The sequence below is a fragment of the Rattus norvegicus genome, chromosome 6 (genome assembly GCF_036323735.1).
Source record: "Rattus norvegicus strain BN/NHsdMcwi chromosome 6, GRCr8, whole genome shotgun sequence".
NCBI classification, from domain to species: domain Eukaryota; kingdom Metazoa; phylum Chordata; class Mammalia; order Rodentia; family Muridae; genus Rattus; species Rattus norvegicus.
The window spans coordinates 47,774,417-47,797,801 of record NC_086024.1 but is presented as its reverse complement, the minus strand read 5'-3'; the positions used below and the strand labels follow the sequence as shown (position 1 = coordinate 47,797,801).

At 44.3% G+C, this 23,385-nt stretch overlaps 1 long non-coding RNA gene across 2 annotated transcripts in view; it reads right to left on the bottom strand.

The window, feature by feature from the left end:
- Positions 1–22,407, bottom strand: part of LOC102557053 (uncharacterized) — a 72,612-nt gene extending 50,205 nt beyond the window's left edge. Inside the window, exons 1-5 of one of the 2 annotated variants that reach the window (XR_005505830.2) lie at positions 16,784–22,407; positions 16,439–16,680; positions 14,396–14,488; positions 5,980–6,100; positions 1,945–3,316 (exon numbers count right to left, since the gene is read on the bottom strand). This is a non-coding gene — a long non-coding RNA (uncharacterized LOC102557053). Of the gene's footprint in view, positions 1–1,944; positions 3,317–5,979; positions 6,101–14,395; positions 14,489–16,438; positions 16,681–16,783 lie in introns of those variants that run through there. The other variant, XR_005505831.2, reaches the window with a different exon arrangement.
- Positions 22,408–23,385: the final 978 nt, after the last annotated feature.

Sequence of the window (23,385 nt, the reverse complement as noted above, 5' to 3'; positions counted from 1 at the left end):
GAACCTCAAGGCAAAGACCATGAAGGGCTGCTGCTTAGTGGTTTGCTCCTCGTGGCTTGCTCAGAATAGAACCCACAAGCACCAGCCCAGGGGTAGCACAAACCACAACGAGCTGGCCCCTCCCTCATCAATCGCTAATTAAGGAAATGCTCTACAGGCTGGCCTACGGCCAGACCTCATCGAAGCATCTCTCGATTATAGTCTCCTCCTCTCCAAAGACTCTAGATTGTGTCAAGTTAACATAAAATTAGCCAACACATTCTCTCTTACTGTAACTAGAGAGCCTAGCTCATCTTATTTTTAACTTTGTTTTGATCAGAGATAAAACATTTTATTCAAGAAGACGTTGTTGGTTAAAGAATCTGCCTAACTCGTAGAATCTTCCTGAGGTGGGAAGAGTGTGGGCTTGTAGTATCCAACAAAGCAGCCCGAGGTTCCTGTCCATCTGGCCAGGAGTTGGGCTGTGCTGGTATTCACTACAACCAATGGAATCGGAAGCTTTCGGGTTTTGGGTCAGGGCTTCTCTCTAGGTCACTCTTGCATCCCACAAGTCTTCCAGCTCTACCTGCTATCATTAGTTAGGGCACCCCAGGGTAGTGGAAGCGTAAGCAGGTGTCTGCCCTCATTTCAGGGATGCTGTACCTGCTTTAAGCCCATGGGATCTTCTGTCTCTGTGGTCTTTCCTCCCCAGACTTCCCACCACGACCAAATCTACAAAGACACTGGTCCTCCTGAGTTAGTGCTCACATAATTAACTTGTTACTCCAGCCAAAATATTTCTTCCAGCTCCCATCACCCTATAAGGTAATAGAGGTGAGGATTCCAATGTGTGAATTCGGGGAAACCCATTTCAGCCCAGATATCTATGATATGGCCAAACTGGTACCAGGACCTTTCTAGCCATCAATAGCTACTCAGCCTGAGCTGAGCCAAGCATCCTGTATACTGCTTCCTGCAGTTCCACAATCCCCAATAAGTTCTTCACTGTCATTTCTCTGTCTGCCTAGGAACTGAGCTCCCAGGTAAGAATTAGATCTAAACTCATCCTGCTCTAGCATTTCCTGGCCTCCAGTCTTTCTCCTGAAGTCTCACTTAATTATTCTGGATGCTCCTATATATGGAGACTTCTGGGCTGGCCCTCCCTCCCGCTGGCCAGTTCATCTCACATCACCTCCCTTTTGTCTGGTACGAGGGCAGTACTCTTTCAGCAGCAATGTGGATAACAGAAGGAATATCTTCTCAGCAAGACCTCCTACCCTTGTCATGAAGAAAGACTGTTTTCTCCACCAGTTGGTGACAAGCAGGTGGAGAGGAATTTACTCATCCTGAGGACCAGACATCGTCTCTGTGGTGTTCACAGTGGGCTTAGCCATTCTGGGCTGTTCTTGGAAGTTATCTGCCAAGGAGGGAATTGCTGGTGGCTGGGGAGGGGGCAGAGTAGACCCTTCCAATTTGCCCTCACTTCTGCTCATCTTCCCTTGTTGCTGTGTGTTGCACAAACCCTCACATTAACCCTGAGATTGTCTTTCAAGTGGTGAGAAGTATGCCTGAAATCTTCCCATGCCTCCAGAAAAGGCAAGGTGCTCACCCTCTCCATCCTCTGCCTCCCAGTAGAAGCACAGGCTCACCGAGGAGGCTCTGCTCTGCTGCTCTGTCCCTTTGAAGTTCCCTCAGGCCCCATCACTGGTCATGCCAAACAACTGTTTTAATGCCAAAGCCCAGAGGATTTTGCTCCAACCCAATCTCAAAGTGACCAGTTTTTAACCTGTTGACTGCTCACTTTCTTCCCCTCAGACTAAAGAACATGTGATACAAGGAACCAACCAACATGGAACTCATGGGTGTCTAATGGCAGGCAAGCCTCTGCAAAAGAAACAGGGAAGAGAGAGAGAGAGAGAGAGAGAGAGAGAGAGAGAGAGAGAGAGAGGGAGAGAGACAGAGAGACAGAGAGACAGAGAGAGACAGAGAGAGACAGAGAATTAGAGAAGAATAACAACAGGAAGTAGGCCAGGTGCCTGTCCAGACACAGAGCCATGGAGAAGAAGCCAAGGTGACTGACTGTTGTTCTAATATGTGTGTAGCGCCACCAGTGAGGACATATCTGCTAGTGTTGCTGCCCTTTGAGCTGCATGCGTCTTCGCTCATCTCCCTTTCTTCCCCTGTGAGGTAAGACATATCCCCATGCAGATAAATGCTTCAGTGATTCCCTGGGAGTTGGTGATGCATTCCCATCCCCCACTGGGAGTTGGTGCCACATGCTAGGTGAGTTCACACACTCCCCACTTGCAGAAAAGCACTAGAACTCAGAAATCAATTTCTATTGACCTTGATTGGTTTGGGCTCTCGCTTTCTTTCTAAATCCATCTTCTCGGGCCTTCCCTCCCTCTCCTCCTCCACCTGCAGCCAAGGGACTATGCTCTGGGGAGCTGAAATTACATGAAAAGCTTGGGCCAGAGATGCCAGTGGCATTTAAAAATGTATATAAGAGCCCACATATGCAATGCCATCAAACAGAATATACCATAGAGAAGAGAAGGTGCACGCAGGACAGCACAGGCTTATTTGAAATTCAAAAACATCAGACTTACTCTTAGCTCTGAGAACAACCCCCTCCCCATTCATCTCTGTCATAAAGAGAGCTATTTTAGAGGTCATTGTGCGGAAGAACATTGCTTTAATCTTTCCTACACCCAAGGAAACCATAAATATATCTTCTGCTGGGAGGGGACAAGAAAAGCAGTAATGTTGCCTCTTTGCAGAAAAAAATAAAAGAGGCAGCTTTTTATTTTTATGTAAAAGAGTTGTCAAGACACTTATATTTTTCCTAGCATTAAAAGTTATTTTTTTATTCCACTTAATTGTTCATTGAGATTTCAAAACCAAATCTGCCTCCTTGCCAAATATCTTTGTAATGTGTACATTTCCCACTGGCTTATTATAATAGGGTTTCTCATAGGATTCAGCCACCCCAGCATCTGCTTTGTTATGATATTATAACAATAATTAACATTTCGCACTTTTACTGTATAGCCAGCCTTTGATCCATATTTTTAACAAAAATGTAATAACAATGCTCTTTCACACAGCATCCTTCATCCTGGAGCTTCAAAGTCGTTGGCAGCATCATATTATAACCAGAGAGAGTTGCATTCAATCCTGAAACCCTCCCGACACCCCATGGGGTCCAGAAACAGCAGGCAGCTTCCCCAGGGGAAAGGAGGGAAGAAAGGTCAGTGAACTGCAGTTGTGTAGATGATGGCAGAGCCTGGATACAAAGGTGCAGCATTCTGGGTCAGGGAGCCAGAGCCTCCATAGTCTGTGTGTTTAAAGTAAGAGAAACAAGAGTCAGGAAGCTTCCTGGGATGGGGATTTGGACAAATATCAAAAGCCAAGCACCCTTCCTGTAGGGAATCCTTGGAGGAAAATCTGACTCCACGAAGGACTCCTCTTCCACAGAGGCTGATGATCACCTATTTTTCTGTTTGGTCCTGAGACAGGAAACAGTCAGAGGCTCCTAATGCTCCAAACAATGATGGTCCCTCTCCTTCCTAAGGGCAGCTGACAACCACCAGGAGGCACTGTTTGTACTCAGGCTAAGAGCAATCTTGCTTCAGAGAAGAGTGACCTCACCTCCCCTGCTTCCCCCTATGGGCATGAAGTCTAAGGCTTCTTTACTGAGAACTTCTTAACTTCTGCAGGGTCAAGTTATTTCTTGGGGTGATTCATTGTGATGACAAACAAGAGAGGCCAGGGGTCACTCTCAAAGCCAGAAAAGACAAGTGGGATTATTACAGGGACGGGGACTGTCGTCTATATTCCTCTAGTGCCTGGTAAATACAGAACACCTTATCTTCTCTTAGCCTCGCTCTGACTCACAAAATCTCAGGCAGATGCAATACCACCGTGGGATACAAGATGGAACCAGTATGTTCACTGCAGAGAGGACATTCAGAGGGTGCCTGATGCAAGCAGAAACAAGAGCTGCAGAATGAAGAGGAAGGACGAGCAGGTCCAGCATGAAAGAAGCGCCTTCCCAGCCAAGGTTTCAAGAAGTCACTCAGGCTCCATGCTGCTGAGAAGCTGAATGTGGCGTCAGCCTTATGAGGCCATGCTGTCATGTGTGGTGTGTGTTCACAGATAAAGGAGCCGAAGCCTGCAGGTTTACGATTTCCTGGGATAAAGAGAAGGAAAGGGGGAAATCGGTGTGCTTCGAGTATCACCAGAACTATGGGTTTCTGTAGCTTCTGGTGACATGCATGCAATCTCCAAAATGTTTCAGGTATGATTGAGGGGGGAAAGGAGAAAGAGAGGAGTAGGAATTGGAGGAGGCAATTTTGTAAGGCCAAAGAAAGAAGAGATAAGAGGAAGAGAAGAGATGGGCTTCACAGAAAGAGTGTGGCAAAAGGCTGCTTACAGCCCATTCACTGTCTAGCCCTCCTGTATCTATGCATTGTCATGATGCCAATCCCATGAGGCCTCACTACTGTCCCCTATTACAAGAACACACTTTCAAGCCAGCTCAGCTAAGAGCCACAACCAAAGGAGACATAGAAGCATGAAGGCATCTCTTGTGCCCTCCCATAAGAAAGACAAAGGAAGAGCATCCGTTGGTCTGAATTGATTCTAGTAAAGTTAAAAGTCTGGGTTCACTCCTGCCAATTCTTCCAAGGACCCCTAAGCCACACACCAGGGGTTTTCACCAATTTTCACCTCTACTGGAATAAGGACAAAAAACATCAGGGTACAAGTGATTCAATAAAGAACATTGCAAGCCCGTCTAGAAAGCAAACATTCGGAATGATTTTAAAACCATTTTAGCCCATCTCTGCACTCCTCCATATGTCTCTGTAGGTCTTCCTTTCAGTAGACTTTCATTCCATGTGCAAATAGCAGTCACAGTGCCTGGCTAAGGAGGCAAAAAGGACACCCCTCGCATCAGAGAGCGCAATGAAAAAGGTGTCTGGCTGTTCTCCCAAGTCTGGAGACTGAGAAACCCATGTTATTGTGAACTTCCAAAGTCACTGTTCCAGTTTTATTCCTGTTGCTGCCACAAATACCATGGCCAAGAGCAAGAGGAGGAATGGGTTTACCCTGCTTACATGTTGAGGAGGTCACATTCCATCACTGAGGGAAGTCAGGGCAGGAACTCAAGCCAAAACTTGAAGCAAAAAATCGTGAAAGAATGCTGCTGGCTCACTCCCAGCTTAGCTATTTTATACAGTCCAAGATCACCTTCCTAGGGAATGGTGCTGCCCATAGCAGGCTGAGCCCTCCTGCATCAATATCAATTTAGACAGTCCCCAACAAACATGCCCACAGACCAGTCTGTTCTATGAGATCCCTTAATTGAAACTTCCTCTCAGGTGACTCTAGGCTGTGCTGAGTTGACAGATATAACAGCCTCTGGCTGCTCTGCTCAGCAAATGAAAGTCCACAGCATTGAGAATCTCAAGTTCATTCTCTTTTGTAAGTTGGGACAGGAGGCTAAAAGTGTTGGAAATATGCTAACTTATACTCTGGCACCAACAGAGGAGGTTGAACTGAATCTGTTTTATTAGCAAAAAGAATGCTTTTCATTTGCCTGTAAATGATTCCAATGTTGCCTGTCCCCATGGAGTGACTCCAGCTCTCATCCTCCTCAGCCCCATGGCTTGCCTTGGATACTTTTTTTTTAAACAGGGGGCTTTTAAATACCATTGTCTTTTAGAAAAGGAGCTAATCTAATGAACAATGCTTGATCTAAAAAGCTTTACCATAAAAGCAACGGAGGGAATCAAGGATTGTCTAAATAAGAACCACATGCTCTCGGCACAGTTATGCGGAGAAGGCCAGTCCTAGAACACATTGGTGATTAATTCACTCAGAGGAAAATAAAACCTGCCACAAAGCCGCATGTTGGAATGTAGGTGGTGTCCTGGAACACAGAGTCCTGAGTCTTCAAACGTCGGAGCTTCCTGTGTTCGCCGCTCAGATACTCACCCAACTCCTTCCAAAAGGTGTGAAGATTCTGTCTCCCAAACACACACCAGTGAGGCTGGATACATATGCAGCTGGCAGTGCCTTCCGTGGAGCCTTCCAGGGCTGAGCCCTGTCTTCCTGGCTGGAGAAGTGAAATGAATGAATCCAGAGAGTACTCAAAACACTCGCTGGGTTTCTCTGGCTGCTCGAAAATCCTATAGGGAAATGCAAGCATGCTCATGGTTTTCTCAACTTCCTGTGGGTGTCAGAGAGCAAATGCTAGCCGGCAAGGAAAATGAAGTAAAATAAATGAAAAGGGATGAAATGGTAAAACAAAATCACCTGAGGTCCAGCCCTCCCTGAGGATCTTCAGGCGCTTAATAGTTTGCTGGGTAGTGAAGACATTTTCTTCAGTAATGTAGCCGCTGGCACACTGCCCACGCTACTGTAAGTAACCCCTAAACTGTAACATGATCCTGTAACCAATCCTAAGAGATTCATTTCATCATGTGTGCGCACACACACACACACACACACACACACACACACCATGAAAATGAAAGTGGGATATTCGGGTTTTACTGTTGTGAACAGACACCATGACCAAGGTAGGTCTTATAAATAAATGGTAACATTTAATTGGGACTGGCTTACAGGTTCAGAGGTTCAGTCCATTATCATCAAGGTGGGAACATGGCAGTATCCAGGCAGCCATGGTACAGGAGGAGCTGAGAGTTCTACATCTTGTTTTGTAGGCAAACTGGAGAAGACTGTCTTCCAGGCAGCTAGGACTAGGGTCTTAAGGCCCATGCCCACGGTGACACACCTACTCCAACAAGGTCACACCTACTCCAACAAGGCCACACCTACTCTAACAAGGCCACACCTACTCCAACAAGGCCACACCTACTCTAACAAGGCCACACCTACCTAACAGTGTCACTCCCTGGGCCAAGCTTATACAAACCATCACAGTTAGTTAGGGAAGAGGAAAGGGTCCCTGGCAGTGAGAGAGGAAGAACATAGATCAAAGCTCATTATAGACACCTACAAAAAAATGTCGCAATAAAACCCAGTATTATGTGTAATTAGTATATGCCAATAAAGCTAAAAAAAACTTTAAAAATAAAACAAAATAACAAAATAAAAGAAGGATGTTGCCTAGCTGTTTGGATAGAAAGAAACCTACCTGGAGAACCAGGATTTATCCTTCTGCCCCTGGTAATGGCTCTAAAGAAAACATCATTTGTGATTGTGGTCCCAAGCCTGGAACATTGCTGTTCATTCAGATAAAACATCACTAAAATTCATTGAAAGTAAAATGTTGGAACGAGGTCCAAACTGGTTGTATAGTACAAGAAGCTGTACTTAGAGTTGTTATCTGTAAACAAGATAGGAATTTGGTGTTTTTCTTCCTAGTGTCCCCTTGTGCTGTCTAGAAGATGCCACAGCCTGTGGCTTCGCCCCAGGAAACAGTACTTCCAGCGAAGTCAAGATAGCCAGAGAGCACCCCGTTTTCAGCAGCTGATATCTGGGTGGTCGTATACATGGCTTGACCTGGGTGTGGGCAAGCTCCTGCTATAGTTCCTCAGCAGGTGGCAGACTCCAAGAAGAGCATCCTGTGGTGGAGGGAGCGCAGGAAGAAGAGGAGGGGAGAGGAGTTGGAGGGGAAGGGGGGAGAGGAGTTGGAGGGGGAGAGAGGACCTACAAGCGTCCCAGCATAAGACCTATTAATAAGAAAATCTGTGCAGTGTGGCAGTGTGAGAGGAAAGAACCTTGACATACTATTTTGTGGAATGATACAGCTTCTCGATCTGGTTCATAACCCTGGGGAGATTCGGAAAAATACAGCCTCTGACTTGAGCCACAAAGAACTGGTAAATGATGCAGCTTCTGGCTATATAATGAACGGGTGCATTAATTCGCCAGCTCTGATTTTAAGCCTCAACATAGGCCCTGAAGTGACAGGATAGTTATCTCCCCAACAATTAATATTCTGAATATGCTGTTTAGAAATAGCCTCATTACTCTATTACCATTAGACAAGTTTTGTTCCTTGGGCATCTTTATAACCTCATAAAAATTTAGGAAATGCAATGTGTGTGTGTGTGTGTGTGTGTGTGTGTGTGTGTGTGTGTGTGTAGGGGGAGAGATAGAGAGAGAGAGGTTTCTATTTACAAATAAGTGCCAGTTTCATTTTAATTTCCGATCTCCATCTTGAAAATCACACTGAAAGTAAGAAGACATTTTCTGGCTTGGGAAAAATGCCTTGGCTGTGATACAGAGATTAGGTATTTCGTCAGCTGGTAGACCCTTATCTGTTAATTTGCCCAAAAGATTATCTCCCCTCCACCCTAGCACTTTTTCCTCCCCACAGTAAGAAAAACCGCTTTCAAGTTTAATTTGAGAGTTGAAAGACAGCTGCCGAAGATGCGATTGAACTTATGCATGGTGAGGATTTATCACGCTTTGGCCAAGTTTACAGAGTTAGTGTAGACAGGGCTCATGGGGCTCTTAAAATTTGATATAACTGCTACAGAAAGACACCCTGACCAGTTCCAAGGGGCTGCCTGAGCAGCAGGTGGACTGCAGCCATGTGGGGTAATTATTCCTTATTAGATAGAAGAAGGGGTTTCTGTGGCTTCCTGAGAATAGTTGCATTGTGTTAAGACTAACCCCTCTGACTCACATCATTGGGAACATGGAACCTAAAGAGGCTACCTCCCGTAGTCAGGCAGGAACCCCAGAGGAGCAACAGGAACCCACCCACAAAACTTTCCACCCAAAAGTTATCCTGTCTACAAGAAATGCAAGGATAGAGGATGGAGCAGAGACTGAGAGAACAGACGACTTGAGACCCAGCCCATGGGCAAGTACCAATTCCTGACACTTATTAATGATATTCTGTTATGCTTGCAGACAGGGATCTAGCATGGCTGTCCTCTGAGAGGCTCCATCCAGAAGCTGACTCAGACATATGCAGACACCCACAGCCAAATAGTGGATGGAGCTTGGGGACTCTGGTGGAAGAACAGGAGAAAGGATTGTGGCCCCAAAGGGGATAGGAAGTCTACAGAAAGACCAACAGAGTCAACTAACCTGGACCCTTGAGACACTCAGAGACCAACCAAAGACCATATACCGGTTGGACCTAGGCCTCCCAGTACATATGTAGCAGATGTGCAATTTGGTCTTCATGTGGGTCCCGAACAACTGAACTGGATCGGTGGCTATCCCAGGAGCTGTTGCCTGTTTGTGGGATGTGTTCTAGCTGGGCTTCCCTGTCTGGCCTCAGTGGAAGAAGATGAGCCTAACTTCGCAGAGACTTAATGTGCCAGGGCGGGGTGAGGGGTAGGGGGCTCCCAAGGGGTGGAGACCCAGCTGCTCAGAGGAGAGAGAGAGAAGAAATGGGGGGAAGGGATGTGGGAAGGTATTAGAAGTTAGCACATGAGTTGGGCCCCACTTTCTGCTTCCAAACTGTTATCAGGACCCTGTTTTAGAAGCCTTGCCAGTCTTCGAGTTCCCAGCCTGAAAATAGCGGCCTTGGGTATTCATTATACCCCATCTGACCACCTCTGTGCTCTGCTCACAGGATGCATTCTCTGCTGACCTACCTTCTCTCTAGAAGGATCCAATCACAGCCCTGGAGACTCACCAGGACCCCAAGATCATTGTCCAGGACAACTCAAAATCTCTTTTGCAGTGACATAAGCAAAGACAGTCTTGTTGCCATTAGCAATTACATTTGAAATCAACTCCAAGGTCTGTCATGATATCCAAGTTAGTATTGCTCATTCTAAAGTGAAAAGTCTATTGTTTGCTCAGAGTCTTGGAAGAGAGTGTATCTTCCAAGGAGCCATGCATGTAAACAGCGTGGAATCTTTGCAGTTAGAGTCACCGTGAGCTCTGGGCAAATGGAGCATGAGCTTTTTCTTGGGTCATCTAGTTTGGCACAGTGGTTATTCTGTATTACAGATGCTGGGTTTTGCATTTAATTAATTGACTCTAGCAGTTGACTTTTTTTTTCTTAAAAAAATAAAATAAAATCTTGAAACAAACAAACAAAAAAAAAAACCAAAAAACGTCATTTGATGACTGTCCTCAAAGTGCCAATCAAAGCACAAATGTGACCACGTGATCTTGATACACTGCCAGGCCATGGGGAAATGCTTTAGAATGCACAAACCAACGCAACACAATATTGACTAGGAAATTCTCATCAGTTACACACAGTACGCCTGGGCAGGGAGCTGCACCTGGGTCCTATAAAGCATGAAACACGAAACCGCTTAAAATTAATAAGCAAATAAAGCAAAATCCACCCAGCTTATAAGATAAACACAGAGGTAAGCAGAGATAAAGCATGTGTTTCCTCCCGCACAGGGGCTGAGCTGAACAGGCGCTGAGGCCTACTCTTCTTTCCTTGATGAACGGTCGAGTTACGGGAAAGGAAAACAGCATAGAATATGATGCCATCGGCAACCGACTTCAGGTACCATCTGTATATATTCCTGGCACTATTAATTTGCAATTAACAAGGGCCTTATGGTTTATCCCCTGCAACTCCCCGTCTTAAAGTGTGAGGGAGGGAACTGAGCGGAAGGGAACACGCAGGTGGGTGGCAAGCCTGCTCAACAACAAATAATACTGAATCACTGGCATGTGAGCTGCTCTCTCCAGCTAATAGAAGGTCGGCTGTTGGTGGGAGACGGAAGTTTCCATTATACTGAGACATGAAACAACTCTTCAACATGGGGTAGAATAGTGTAGGGGTTAGCGATCCACAGCGGCACACGGACCGTGCGATACCAGACATAAACCCTGATGAAAGTCTATGGGTATCCAAACTCCTCCCCTCACAGATCTGTGAATGCCAGAGAGGGATGACTGAGGCTCTACATTCAGTCACCCTGGCTTCTGAGCCCTAGTCTGCCATTGACTGGTCAATTGTAGGGCCCTGGACCAACTGCTTGACCTTCCCAGCAGGCCCATCTCCTCGTGTACCCAATCATATGCGTATTCACTTTGGAAACTGATAGAATAATCGTGAAGGATCCGCCACAGAGGTGAAGCAAACTATGGGTGACCGTAGCCATGCACATGGAGAACCCTACCTGGTTGACTCCAAACGTACTTTGTTTTTAAAAACAAGCCGGGCACTTGAGAAGGGCACCCTCGGCATTCCTCTCCCTTTAACTGAAAAAGAAGCTGGTGACAAGTGGCCTCCCGACACTGCTTGTCAAGCCTAGAGCTGTGAACACTGTGCAAATCTGGGCTTGTCCGCAGGATCAAGCTCTAAGGTCAAATTCCTTCACCAGAGTGTCAAAAGGGCATACGCAATTCCCAAATTTCAGCCAAAGTTATCGGGTTCTCAAAAATATATATAAATTTTGTCTAAATTTATTTTTCATGTACATATATTATACACATGTTCATGTGTACGTGTGTGTGTGTGTGTGTGTGTGTGTGTGTGTGTGTGTAAGAGAGTGTGGAGGACAAAGGTTGGTGTGGGGCCTCTTCTTTGATCACTGTCTAGTTCTGAGGTAGAATGGAACTTATCCACTGAACTGGGTTGACTGGCTACTTCCTCAGGGCTAAAATTAAAGGTGCAGGCCAGGCCACTCAGGGTGCTGGGGATCTAAATGCAGATGCTCATGGCTTCATGGCAAGCATTTTATCAGCTACGTCATTTTCAAGATCCTAGGATAACACATAATAACATAATAATATATGCCTAGTCTAGTTGATCTGTGACCTACAGGTGGAGAATGGATAGAAAACCAATCTTTTTTTGTTTGTTTAACATTTGCTCATAAATGTGGCAACAGATGCCTGAGGGAGATGACTGAGTGTGATTTAAAGCAAGCAAATTCATAGTAGTCTAGAAAAGTCATAGCCTATGTGTAAGATTCTAAGAGCTGTCCCCAACACAGAAGAAAAACAGGTTCTGAAGAAGTTTTGGGTGTAGATGTAGCTCAGTAGTGGGGTGCTCCCCTGGCATCAACTGAGTTCCATATTCAATCATCCTCACTGTGGTGGTTTGGATAATAACCCCCATTGGCTCATACATTTGCATGCTTAGTCCCCAGTTGCAGAACTGTTTGAGAAGGTATGATCTTCTTGGAAGAGATATCTCACTGGGGAAGTGGGCTTTGAGTTTTAAAATTCCAGACCAGGCCAAATGGCTTTCTACTTGTTGCCTGTGGATCAGGATGTAAGGCTCTCAGCCACTCCTCCAGCACCAGCACCATGCCTACATATGGCTACCTTCCCTGTCGTGATACTGGACTAACCCCCTGAAACTGTAAGAAAGCCCTATTTAAATATTTTATTTTATTACAGTCACCTTGGTCATGCTGTCTCTTCACAGCAATAGAATCCCTAAATAATATACAGAGATGGGGGGTGGGGAGAGAGAGAGAGAGAGAGAGAGAGAGAGAGAGAGAGAGAGAGAGAGAGAGATCAGTTAGTTTTAAAACAAGCAAAAATGTAGGACCTTCTGCACTATTCCTTAATCCCATCACTTCCAAAAAGAGCATTTCATGGTTGGTGGAAACCAGGGCAGAATTCCCTGGAACATCCAACTGCTCACTCCTGGGCCAAGACTTAGAGACATGACTCATCCCAAGTGAACGAGGCCATATTCTGTGGGCAAAATGTCTCCACACCCCAGATGCCAGTCAATTTCTGCTTAACGACCTGAGACTCTGTGCACTGGCACACATCATTGCAAAAGCTTCCAGGTCTGTGACAGTCGTGAGAAAGACAGGGAAGGCAATGGGGGAAGCCATGTGTTTCACATTCATGGGGATCCCACACAGTTTATGAGTTTCTATGACTTACATGCTGATCATTGATCAAGAAGTTCCCATTCACTTAGCAAAGGATTTTATGTTTTACCAAAAGGTCAATAGAATTCAAGATGTGCTTATCTATTATCTGCTCTATAAGAAGATTTGAGAAATAAAAATTGGGGAGACTGACAAGTAAAATTATGAAGACAGGAGGCAAAAAAAATCTCAGTAAAACAATCCTTGAACAAAAAAAATGGTTAAATATTAGAGGGTACGAAAGGACTGAGTACAGGTGACAGATACGAGTTTGGAAAAAAGATATAAAGCTAATTATTTTTCCAGGGATAATGTTGACATAGATTTTGTTGTTGGTGTTTTGGTGGCGGATTAAATAAATAATTCCATAGCAAGATTATTCTAACTGTACAGGAGTTTATTAAGATGTTAAGTCTTTGGATCTGATTAATTTCAGTGTGTAGTGTTCCTTATTTGCAAGTTTTGTTACAATAAAACAAAGTACTCTTCATCCAAGCTTTTATTTTTTGTGAGAATCTATTACAGTGAACATTATACATGCTAAAATATGAAACTTGAAAACTTTTCTTGGGGGAGGGAGGGAAGGGGCGGGGAGGAAGAGGAAGAGGAAGAAGAGGAGGAGGAGAGGAGGAGGGGGAGAAGAAGAAGAAGAAGAAGAAGAAGAAGAAGAAGAAGAAGAAGAAGAAGAAGAAGAAGAAGAAGAGGAGGAGGAGGAGGAGGAGGAGGAGGAGGAGGAGGAGGAGGAGGAGGAGGAGGAGGAGGAGGAAGAAGAAGAAGAAGAAGAAGAAGAAGAAGAAGAAGAAGAAGAAGAAGAAGAAGAAGAAGAAGAAGGCGGCATACAAGACACTACCATTGAGTCAAACCTCCTGCATCTCTCTACAGTCTCACAGGCTGCTCTGAATTCAGACTTAAGTCCACATATCTCAGCATTATCATCGTGACTGCAAGGACCTCAGCTCTCAGCTGGTCTCAAAGTATTGAGAAACAACTGTGACTACACAAAGCTGTCTCCTAAAACTTTACCAAAGGAGTGACATCATTCCATACTTTCAATTGAAAAAAAAGTGAGCTGCATACAGGACAAGAGAGAAGGAGACTTTGCCTCCCTCCCCATACCTAACAAGTTCACTCAGACATCTGCCTCTGGAAAATGGGACAAAGCATTGCAGGCTGGAGGAAGATAGTCTTCAATCTCACCAATGTTGATAGAAATAACCAATCTCTGCAAAGGAATGATAGGCATCCCCTTGAAGAGGCTTCATTCGCAACTGTGCTTTGAATTTGATGTAAATGAAACTAATGTTCCTCACCATTTCATGCTGTTTTTCACCAAGATAGGGGGCCTAATCATTATTTCAGAACATTAATATTATATAATTTCAGTTTTGAATTAGCTCTGAAAGACACAAATCAAAAAGTCTGAGATCCAACATCTCAGCAGTTACCAAGCATCTAGATTGCACTTAATTCTAGGGAATTAGAAATATAAATTAGACCCAATTTCAAGACAATCCTAAAGAGTAAAGACAACAATAAGGTGCCATTTACCCAGGGACTCTCCCTCTTTCCTGTCACCCTAAGGAGGAGTATGTGTGGACGTGACTCACCATCTTGTCCTCCATGGTAGTTGTGTCTGGTGTGAAGCTCATACCACGGGAGTCCAAGGGACAAGTGACCATTGAGGACAAAGTACCTCATAGCTGGTGGAGCAGACAGAAGGGGCTATAAACATGAACATTTTGCAGCTGGACCACATCATCTTGAAGAGACTTTTTGAAAGATTTTGTTTTGAATGTGTTTATGTGCTTGACAGGAAAAATCCCATGTGATTAAAGATGCCTATGGAGGCCAGAAAAGGCCACTGAATCCTGGAGCTGGAGTTGTGTGTGGTTGTGAGCCATGCAGCATGGGTGCTAGGGGTGGAACTCTGGTCCTCCATGAGAGCAGTATACATTAACCTCTGGGCCATCTCGAAGTAACTCTTGACAGCTATGCCATCTGTTGCTTCAGTTTGGGGTAATCTTTCATTTCATCTTTGGGGGGCTCTCTGACTATCTCTAATGCCACCCACAGAGCCTTGTGACCTAAAGTCACATGTACCCAGAGGATGGTTGGTGAGAAGGAACCCTTTGTTTACCTCATGATTCTGTCACATGCACACCCTACACATACAGCCATGCAGAGATCACCTCAAAATATTCAGGACCAATTTGATTGAGAAAGCTCACCCACTACAAGCTCACAGAGCCCACTGCCCTAGCTCCTGGGATCTGGTGTCCCTACACCCCAGCTTCCCCTTCACCCTGTGGATGTCAGTGAGGGATTGTTTGGGGAAGAGAAAAAGCCATTCTTCTCAACTCCTGTCAGAACATTTGCATTTTGGAAGAATTTCGTTCTTTTTAAGACTTGGAGTGAGTGAAAAGCTTTTAGAAAAGCTAAAAATAACTGTTAAACAAGAAGGGAACACCCGCCAGCCCGCTGTTCCTTCTGAGCAAAAGGCTCGCCAGCCTGGGTGTGAAGTCCTCTGCTGGGACTCAAGGACCTTGAGGGAGAGGTGTCAGCTGTTCAATTGCTTAGGAACAAAGATAAAGGGAGGTGAAGTTGGAAGTAGAGATAACAGAAAGCCAGGAGTAGCTGCCATGTCCCAGCAATGACCTATAAAGCTCACCGTATGCTCATTCCTCCTGCTATAACCAGGACAAGAACAGACTGAGACACTTGTCCAAAGTCACTACTTAGAAAACTGCACCCAGGGGGAAGGAAGACCAGGCTACCAATGCCTGTATGGTTCTCACCATTAGACTGGTGCACCCACAGCCCTCAGGGTGTGTAGGAGAAGGAGGGAAAGAAGTAGCCCTAGCTCATCGTGCTGATCTTTTTTGCTTGAGTTGGTCAGGCAACCCGAGTGACCCTAGAGTCAGAATCTGACTTCCAGGGATCACAGGGGCAGACACTTTCAAACACCTGAGGTCTTCCTCTGGCCTCAGAATGGTTACACATAGGCATGAGCAGTCTGACTATGCACATAGGTGCACATACATGTGCATACAGACACAGACACACACCCTGAATTTCACAGACACGCCCTAAAATGATGTTTTATCATTTATCTGTCCATCCTCTAGTCCGACCACCGTATCCACTTATCCTTTCAACTCTAAGTATTAGCAGAAGCCCAGGAACACCTGGATGTCTATCCAACATTGCTCTAAGGTGACAGAGAAACATTTGGAAATGGTGCTTCGGGTCTGGAAAAATAGAGAAAAGGAGAGGCAAGTGGGGAAAAGTAATTGAATTCATCAAGCCCATGCGCCCTTACTGACAGAACTTATCACATTTAAGTTCCTCATGACAGATTTGTTCATGACCCATTCACAAAGTACACACACACAGAGAGAGAGAGAGAGAGAGAGAGAGAGAGAGAGAGAGCGCTTAATCCCTATATCATTGGCTGCCACTGGTTTTCTAAGAAGCTTAACAGGGCATGCTCTGACTTCAACAATGACCTGCTAATAGCTTTACATTTCTCCACAGTATTACAAGCTCCTATCTCCTAATGAAATCAAGAAATCAAGGAGACAGCAGGCGAGTGAGCAAAGGCACAGCAGAGCCAAGGACACCCTGGGACTCTCTGAGCTACAAATAATCACCTGCACGCAATGATCAAGCCTTAACTTCCCACTTAGGAAAATAGAGCTGCTTCTTTCTGGGTGAAGCAAACTTCCTTCCCACTGTTCTTGAAAAAGTGTGACACGCCCCATGTTGCTGTGATCTGGCTGAGGTCAACCGTGTTCTCCTTTGTGGGGAGGGTTGGTAGAGTGCCTTTCAGTTGACTGTCAGCTTATAGCATCTGATGTCCAGGTACTTCCCAACGGTGCTCAGGTGATCAGTCCTCCAAGAGAGAGGTTCAATGTTAGTTAACGCTCGGTTTGCCTTGCTTGTACGTGACTTGTTCTTTATATGTCTGTCCCTCTAGGTGACACTTAGGTACTTACTTGTGGGTATGAGGAACTTGTGTTTTTCCAATTTCCTTAGCCATGTGACACATCTGGCAAGGGCTGCTGGCCACCACCTTGTGTTTAAACTCCCTGGGTAGCTGCTTGTTACTACGAAAGTAAACAACAAAGGTTTGTAATATGGCCCTACCTACTTCCCCTGTCCAGTTCCCCTTTCACCCCAGCTGTGTGTTACACTGTCCACTTCCATCAACACGAGCCCTGGCTAACTGACACCTCAATTCTCCATCATCCTACACCAGGGCAGCTCCCTATGTTGTCTCCCAGTCTGACACCCACTTTTTCACCACGCCTGGGAGCCATAGCTTCTCATTGGTTTCATCCTCTGCAGTGGACATCCAAGTGAACTGTAGACTCTGTAGACAGATTAGACATTGACACAAGCATGGAGCTTAAGGACAAGCTCAAACTGGACACAGATTTGAGTTCCAATATAGATAGTGATTAAAACCATAATGGCCCTTAGTGAGTGCCTTTTCTAAAATTTGACTAGAGACGAAAATGGGACCAGGAACCAAAGGCCAAGTTTCAAATGTCCTAAAAATTGACAGGAAAAAAAAGTGAGGTAAAAGAAAAATGGCTGCTGAACAATGGACCATCGAAGAGCCTGGGCACATGCCCATCCTCAAGGCATGTCACTGTGTTATTACATTGGGCAAAGGGACTTTGCACACTCAATTAAATTAAGGATGCTGAGACAGGCCTGGTGGCATAAGCCCAGAACTTTGGCAATATGGGAGTCCAGTCTGAGGCAGGAGGATCCCAGGTTCAAGGTCTCTGTGGTTTACAGAATAAGTTCAAGGCCAGCTGGGCAACTAAATAAAGAACTTGCCTTAAATTAACAACAGAAGCTGATGGCCGGGAATCCAGGCCAGTGGTGAGGTGCTTGCCCAGCATTGATGAGGCCCTGGATTCAATATCCAGTACTATGAAATAAATGAAACCCAAGGTGAGGATATGGAGTTATATCTGGGGTTGTATGGTGAGGGGATAAAAGTAACAACACTACTCTGAAGTCTGAAACGTGAACCAAGACAAACCCTTCTTTCCCAAGTTGCTTCATTTAATAGTCTGGTCATAAAGGCATAAAAGTAATATAGTCAGGGTGAGCAGAAAATAATGGCAAAGGGACCAAGAGATTAAAGTGTCATAAACAGAATGACAACAAGGTAAGCAGAAGTAACAGTCAGAGAGGAGAGAAGATGTCGGGTGTCTATCAAAGACCCTGATATAAGGAAGGACAGTCCTATAGAATTAATACCTGTAGCACTCAGGCTTCTCTGAGACAGTGTCAAAACACTTTAAACTTATTTTCAAATTAACAGTATTTTTAAAAGTCAATATAAAACACGGTCCTCAGCTGTATAAAATCTGTTATCTTGTTTTTTTACTCTTTAGAGACTATTTATTTAGACGTTGAACCATACTCGATTCCCCTCGGCCTGCATTGCTGATCATATGCTTCTTGAGGGCGGGGTGCCATTATTGCTGCCTCCCCTACTTAATGAACTATTTTACAAGCTTGGAAATGCGATTAGTTTATTTCTATTTAAGCAAAACATGCCACAAACCCTAGCTAACTTACTCCCAGGGGCTTCGCATCATGGATGACAGATGGGGGAGGGGGGGTCGGCAACTTAATCTGATTTTGCCATCATAAATATTCAAATCATGAATCTTTGCTCCGTAAAACATTTGTTTAAATGGCTTTAATTTATTTTCAATTTTATTGTCTCAATTGTGTTGTGCAAGGCAATTGTTGAAATAGTTTGGGAACAACATCTGATAAATGTTGATTGATCTCTCTCCCTCTCTCCCTCTTATCCCCCCACCCCCGGTGTCCCTCTCAACTGAACCTCCTGGAGTTTAATTACTTTCCTAGCTTAATTTCTACTGCTCTGATTAAACACTGACCAAAAGCAAGGATCTCTTTCATCTTGCAGCTTATAGTCTTCCACAAAGGAACATCATAGCAAGAATTCCAGACAGGAACCTAGCTAGAGGCAGGAACAGAAGCAAAGGTGCCAGAGGAACTCTGCTTACTGGCTTGCTTCCCCTTGCTTATCCAGCTTGCTTTCTTATACAAGCCAGGACCTCAGGATGACCCTCTGACATCAATCACTAATCAATACAATACCCCATAGACTCAGCTGAGGTTTCCTGGGTGACACTGGTACCTGTGAAGGTGACAAACACTGACCAATCCTGCATCCTGTAGTCCAGCCTCACAGTTTATAGTGGTTGTTATCATGAGACCTACTCCCAGCAGAGTCCATATACAGAGATGCTAAATCTCAACATTATCAATAATTGGGAGGCTAACAATTGCCTCTGGGAATTCTATTTTGTTGTATGCAAGGCTAAGTATTCATAGTAACCATTATACACATCTAATAACTCGGAGGTTTGTTTTGATTCTTGAAATGAGGACTTAACAGATCAGAGTCTAAGAGGAAGCCAGAAGCAGAAGTGAAGAGCTGCCTGAGATCACTGTTGCCTCAAGAATGACTGGCAACCTGTTATTTAAAAAAAAAAACAAAAACAAAAAACAAAAACAAAAAAAACCCCACTTATCTATTGTCTGTGTATGTGTTGGAGCACTTGATTATCAGAGTGCATATGTGGAAATCAAAAGACAACTTTTAGGAGTCAGTTCTCTCCTTCCACCATGTGGGTCCCGTCAGGCTTGATAGCAATCACCTTTACCTACGGGCCCACTCAGCCATTTTCATGGGCATAGTCACAGATGGCTAGTAGAGTCAATGGCAGTCTGCCTGCTACACTTATCTTCAAGCTCCATCCAGTACTCATCACTCTCTCCTTCATAACTGATTCAAGATCCCTCTGCCTCAGACTGGGAAGAAGGCTCAGATGATGAAGTGCTTGCTACATAAACAGGCAAATCTGAGCCCACATGAGAAGGCAGGGCATTGTGGCAAGTGGTTGCAATCCCAGTGTCAGGGAAGACGTGGGCAAAGCCTTGTGAGTGGGTGGCCCGTCAAATTGAACATACTTACCAAGTTCTAGGCCAAAGTAGTGACAATTTCGGAATTTTTCATGTCTTTAAAAAACATATACCCCCTTTATACCATATGTTTTCTCTCCTATGTAGTATTAGGGGTTGAAAGAGTAAGAAAGGGTGGAGAAGGGTGGAAGAAAGAAGAACCCACAAGGTAGCAAAAACCAACTATAGGCCAATGGGAAATTCTGTCTCAAAATATAAGGTGGATAATGACAGCAAGGAATGAAACCTAGGATTATCTTCTGTTCCACACACATTGTAGACATTTGGAGATATGAATATATATATATATATATATATATATTCTCTGTCCAGTCACACACACAAAGATTCCCCCTCTGTTGGCTTATACTACTGCTGGTCTAGAACACTTACCTGGTGGTCTACAACATTGTCTGACTCTCGGTTACATTTTTATGTTACTTTCCTTCTGCTGTGACCAAAAAATAAAACTGAAAAAAATGAAAGAAGAATGATATACGTTTGTTCATGGTATAAGACAAGAAGGGCAGATCCTTCACTGTCGTGTACAAGTGCTTAAACAAGTGAGTCTGTGGTGTCGTTTTCATGTTCAAAGTTCAACAATTCCCTTCTCAGACTCTGACGCCTGTTGTTGGCTGTCTGCAGGGACAACCGAGCCCAAGATCATAGGAGAGACACCTGATATACCAGCTGAGCACAAAATGCATCCATCCCCGGACCATGCTCCATCTGCAGCCTTACTTATATCTAGTGCTGTGAACCAACTGTGTCTGTCAGGTGATACTCTCTTTTCTTGCCCTCTGGTCATCGTTGTTAGAAACTTCAAGTGGCCAGGTAGCTGGTGTAAATGAAATTTCAGTGGCACTCTGACTGTATCTTCCTCTGGAGGCCTTCTCCTTATGGAGAACTGAACCCTTACAGGGAGCACAGCCATCACTGACATCATGTATAAATGTGTCCTGCAGGATAAATGTGCATCCTCACAGGTAACATTCCTGTCTCACTTTCTCTTCCATTGGTGTGATAAAATATTCTGATCAAAGCAATTTTAGAAGAAAATTGTTAGTGTTGGCTCACAGTTCCCAGTTACAGTCTATCATTACAGGGAAGTCAAGATAGCAGAACTGGAAGCAACTGGTCACATTATACTCACGGTCAAGAGCAGAGAGCAAAGAATTAATGCATATGAGCTCCGGCTCGGCACCCTCGCTTCTTATACAGACTATATAAACAGTGTCATCTCCAGCTAGGGGGCCCTCTCTTATCAACTAACATAAGATAATTCTTCACAGACATTCTTAGAGACCCTCCTCCAGACTGTATCAAATTCATGGTTAACCATCATAATTCCTAACCTCAGTCACATTTAAAGGAAGCTCTCCCTTCCCTCTCCCCTTCCTCCCTCCCATCTCTGCCCCACCAGTCACCACCACCACCTCTCAATCAGGCTACCAGCTTCTGCTTCCAGGTGATGTCATGTGGAAAGTGTGGATTCTCTGGTCCTGTGTCTCTTGCTGTACTTCCCTTGCAATAAAGTGACTCATTTTGGCCTTTGGTGATACTGAGTGGAAGCCAAAGTTGGTACATAGTGGTATTGGGGATGTAGTCCCTGGAGGCAGGAAATAACTTTATCAAGGCAAGCTGATGACCCCAGTCAAGATGAGTCTCTATTCCTTCTATGGCACAAAGGTCCATGTATTCAACTTCCTCCTTAAAACTGATGTAGAGGGAACTGAACCAGTCCCACAGCTCTCTGCACCAAAATCCCATGGGGGGAGAGCTGGACTCTCAGAAGTGCAGACAATCCTGAGAGTTCAGGGGAGATCACCACTTCTGCTCACATTCCTGGACCAAGAGGAACCTACCTAGTGCCCTCTGCATACAGGAACACAGGAGCATTCAGCAGCAGGACCCTTCCTGAGAAAGCATTTGACAAAAATCAACACCCCTTCATGATAAAAGTCTTGAAAACATCAGGAATTCAAGGCTCATACCTAAACATAATAAAAGAAATATACAGCAAATCAGTACCCAACGTTAAACTAAATGGAGAGAAACTTGAAGCAATCTGACTAAAATCAGGGACTAGACAAGGCTGCCCATTCTCTCCTTACTTATTCAATATAGTTCTCAAAGTCCTAGCCAGAGCAATCAGACAACAAAAGGAGGCCAAAGGGATACAATTTGGAAAGAAAGAAGTCAAAATATCACTATTTGCAGATGATATGATAGTCTACTTAACTGATCCCAAAAGTTCCACCAGAGAACTACTAAGCCTGATAAACAACTTCAGCAAAGTAGCTGGGTATAAAATTAACTCAAGCAAATGAGAAGCCTTCCTCTACTCAAAGAATAAACAGGCTGACATCCTTCACAATAGTCCCAAATAACATAAAATACCTCAGTGTGACTCTAACCAAGCAAGTGACAAGAACTTCAAGTCTCTGAAGAAAGAAATTGAAGAAGATCTCAGAAGATGGAAAGACCTTCCATGCTCAAGGATTGGCAGAATTAATATAGTAAAAATGGCCATTTTGCCAAAAGCAATCTACAGATTCAATGCAATCCCCATTAAAATTCCAACTCAGTTTTTCATAGAGCAATTTGCAAAAAAAAAAAAAAAAAAACAGGATAGCAAAAGCTATCCTCAACTATAAAAGAACTTCTGAGGGAATCAACATCCCTGACCTCAAGCAGTATTACAAAGCAATAGTGAAAAAAACCTGTGTGGTGGACAGGCAGGTAGATGAATGGACTAGAATTAAAGACAAATGAACCCACAAACCTGTGGTCAATTGACCTTTGACAAAGAAATTAAAACCATGGAGCGGGAAAAAGACAGTATTTTCAACAAATGTTGCTGATAAGCATGTAGAAGAATGCAAATTGACCCATTCTTATTGTCCTGTACAAAGCTTCAGTCCAAGCCAAGTGGATCAAGGACCTCCACATAAAACCAGATACACTCAAACTAATAGAAGAAAAAGTGGGGAAGAACCTTGAACACATGGACACTGGGGAAAAATTCCTAAACAAAACACCAATGGCTTATGCTCTAAGATCAAGAATCAACAAATGGGACCTCATAAGACTGCAAAACTTCTGTAAAGCAAAGGACACTGTCATTAAGACAAAACAGCAACCAACAGATTGGGAAAATATCTTTACCAATCGTACATCTGATAGAAGGCTTATAGCCAAAATATACAAAGAACTCACAAAGTTAGACTGCAGGGAGACAAATAACACTATTAAAAAGGGGGTAGAGAGCTAAACAAAGAATTCTCAGCTAAGGAATATCAAGTGGCTGAGAAGCACCTAAAGAAATATTCAGTATCCTTAGTCATCAGCGAAATGCAAATCAAAACAACCCTGAGACTCTACCTCACACCAGTCAGAATGGCTAAGATAAAAAATTCAGGTGACTACAGATGCTGGCCAGGATGTGCAGAAAGAGGAACACTCCTCCATTGTTGGTGGGATTGCAAGCTGGTACAACCACTCTGGAAAGCAGTCTGGAGGTTCCTCAGAAAATCGGACATTGTACTACCTGGGGACCCAGCTATACCACTCCTAG